The sequence below is a fragment of the Geospiza fortis genome, unplaced genomic scaffold (assembly GCF_000277835.1).
Source record: "Geospiza fortis unplaced genomic scaffold, GeoFor_1.0 scaffold428, whole genome shotgun sequence".
Taxonomy (NCBI): Eukaryota; Metazoa; Chordata; class Aves; order Passeriformes; family Thraupidae; genus Geospiza; species Geospiza fortis.
This window is the reverse complement of record NW_005054409.1, coordinates 2,382,119-2,385,354: the sequence shown is the minus strand read 5'-3', so window position 1 is coordinate 2,385,354 and position 3,236 is coordinate 2,382,119. Positions and strand designations below refer to the sequence as shown.

At 44.5% G+C, this 3,236-nt stretch overlaps 1 protein-coding gene across 1 annotated transcript in view; it reads right to left on the bottom strand.

Moving 5' to 3' along the window:
- The window catches only part of SEMA3D (semaphorin 3D), a 137,593-nt gene extending 137,348 nt beyond the window's left edge, over positions 1-245 (bottom strand). The window contains exon 1 of the mRNA XM_031061313.1: positions 107-245. The gene's annotated coding sequence lies outside the window, so the exon portion shown is untranslated. The remainder of the gene's footprint in view (positions 1-106) is intronic.
- Positions 246-3,236: the final 2,991 nt, after the last annotated feature.

The window sequence follows — 3,236 nt, the reverse complement described above, 5'->3', positions numbered from 1 at the left end:
TGCCCCCCCCGACCCCGACCGCGGCAGCGTTGTGCCCACCCGGGGACCCCGAGCCCCTGTGCCTTCCCTGGGCCAGAGCCCGCTCCGGCAGGGCAGGATCACACACCTGCACAGGAGCATCCCCAGCTGTCTCTGGGATCGCCGTGCGCGGCTGCTGCTCCTCATCCACGTGGCTAAAGCAGCCCCAGGTCCGCTCACGGTGTTCCCATGGCACATTCCCTCTGGGACGGAACTGGCTTTGTAGAGTGATTGAGTAAACAAAACCAGCTCGCCACACTCACGATAAGTGGCCCGGAGCTCAGGGCTGGTGCGCGTTTAAGAGTTTGCCTGTGTGCAGAGCTGTAGCTGCCAGGGTCACATCTGCATCCGCATTTATTTGTTTTGCCCCTGGAATGTGCTACACTGGTGGTTCTCCAGCTTTCGCATGCTGCAGACCACTTCCTAGGAGAGAATTTCTCTCCTGGACCAGCCCACTCCCACACCAAACCATTCTCTCCGACATATTTCCTTCTGTGGCTGCCCGAGGAAGAGCCTTCCTGCCGCAGGCTGAGAGCCACTGCACACATGGCACAGGCAGTATCAGACCCTTCCAGACAAGACACACTGGGCTTCTTTCAAGAGCTGTGTTTCCCTCAGTGAAGGGCTCAGATTGAAAGGCTTCAGCTGGCAGCTCAGTTGTGGAACAGACCCCGACTGTTGCTCCCGTGAAATAACCAAGGAAGCCCAGAGAAACATATTGGAGTTTCCATCGTGTAACTCACCTCAGCAGAACTTCATCCTCACCTACCATTCACACACAAGTCAGATGGGTGGTCTGGGCATACAGGGACAGGAGCTAAATAAGAGGGAGGTTTTTAGGTTCACAAAAGTCAACTTTACACCTTTTTGCCTATGTTTTTTAAACAGTTTGTTACTACAGTACCAAACTGACATTGTTTTTTATAAATTCTACACATGCAAATACAGACTGTACTTATCTACATGAGTTTTATATTCCCAAAAGACAAAGGGGGGAATTTGGAGATAGGTTGACTGTTGACTATTGCTGTTTAAGGCCTTTAAAAAAATGAAAGAAGATTTTATACTGAATTTCCACATTTATATCATTATCACTGGTAACGATTTCCATTGCTTTAATCCCCACATGGCGCTGCTTAGTACAAATATAATTGGGATGAGCATGATGCAGATTTGAGCCAGTTTGTGTTTTGAATTTCTGCAGAATAATTCTTGCAATTTACCTTGTTCCCACTCAGTGAAGATCACAGGCACTCTGCTGATAACTCTCTTCTGCAGCTGTAGAAGCTCAAGAAATAGAAAAAGAGGAACAGGTTGGTGGAAGAAAAATCCTTGTGGGTTTTTTGGTGTTTTTCAAACATTAGAACTACAGAATAGGGGGTTGAGGTACTCTGAGAACATGAACCCTGATAAAAAGAAAATATGCTGCAAAATACGGGTTTTTTTCATGTTCTGGAGATATTTCAGACTCCTGCAAAAAAGAAATCACCGTGAATGTTTCCTTTTCTCATTTACAGAACAAGTCTACACACTCTGTGAAATGTAGGGGGGAAAAATAAATGCTTTGCAAATGGTTTTATTTTAGCAGTGGGGAGGGATATGGAATAAATAGGAGAAGATTTGTCTTTCAAGAGTTATAAAACTGAATTTGTGAAATAGAAGTGGATGAAAGCAGGAAAAAATCCGCCCTCTTGTGGCGGCTGGCTAAAGGAAAGCCGATAAAATGACTTTTCTCTGCGGACAGCAGGGAACGAGCGCGCTTTTGTGAGCCTCGCTGGGAAGGCTCTGGGACAAGGTTACGCGAGGTCATGCCATGGACACAGGCTGAGCAGGCATTCGCCATCTGCACAGCATCATTGTAAATGATCACTCCATGCATTCCTTGGCATTGTATTTTAAACCACTGCTCAGAAGTTCCCAGAGCAGATAAGCACAGCTTTACTGGGAGACTCAGAAGGAATTTTACCTTTCTCAGCATCCGTGTTATTGCCACCTCTTTGAGTGATCTTTTTGGTCAGGACTGCATTTGCTCTTAGCAGGGTGTTGGAAATGCCCCCTGAAATAGGAATTTCTGCCAAATTTACAGAAATGATGTAAAGTTTCCATGGGAAGAGAAAGGTTCCTTCCCATGCTTTGAAGATGTGATGATTATAATGATGATGAGGATGATGACATTATATTTTTGTGCAGAAAGGACGCTGACTATTAGATGGAAGAAGCATGCAACAGCTCCTTTTAAATACGAATTTCAAAAGTGAAGGGGTTTTCTCTCTCTCTCTTTTTTTTTTTTTTTCTTTAGTAGCTAATTTGGGGCTTCCCTAAGGCCAAATTCCACACCCAGTGCCCAGAGCAACTGTTCAAATTACCTGTAAAGCTGAGTGGCTCATGAAAGAGCAGAAGTTGATACCTGCATTTCTGTTTTCTCATCAGGCAATAATACAAGCATGGATTAAATAAACAACCAAGCAGATCTTTCATAAATAACTAAAATGAGGAAGAGAGGTCAGCTATTTTTGTTACTTCCCATTTGCTTAATTTTGTGCTCGATCATTAATCTGAACAATGTCCAGACGCTGTAATGCAAAACTGGCATATTTCAGGCAAAACTGGCATATTTCAGGCAAAACTATTTTCATGTGAAATTAATTGTCATGGTAAAGTAGACAGTCCTTTAGTGAAGACTGTGGGAGAAACACGAGACAGCAGCCTGCTGCCACACTGTAAGTGTTTATCCTTATGCTGAGTGCTATTATTCCTTCTGTAAGCAGTGACAGAAATGCCTGCAGCATGATGAAATGCAGTGGTGTTGCCTAAATCTCTTAAGGAGAGGGATTGTTTTCCAAAATGTTGGGCTAAGTTGTGCTTAGTGAATCACTTCAAGTGGAACTACTCTGCATTTGGTGACTCTGAGGTCCTTCATGAGAAGGTCCCATCACTCATCTCCAACTATGAAAATTTTCCGAGGAATCTCCTCCCACTCTTTACAAGCCCAAGGAATAAGATGTCGATTTACCCTGCTTGTTCCCACCATCCATCCCTGCACTTGCTTCCAGCAAAACAAGAAAATGTTAAACATGGCAGGTAAAGCCACTAAAGACCAGAACTGATTTACCTTCATCTGCTGGAAAGACAGATGAGCAGTGAAGGATCCAGAAGTGGGGCAGCCTTTGTAAGGATAAAGAGGGAGCAATCAGCTGGGCACAGAAATACAGAAATCA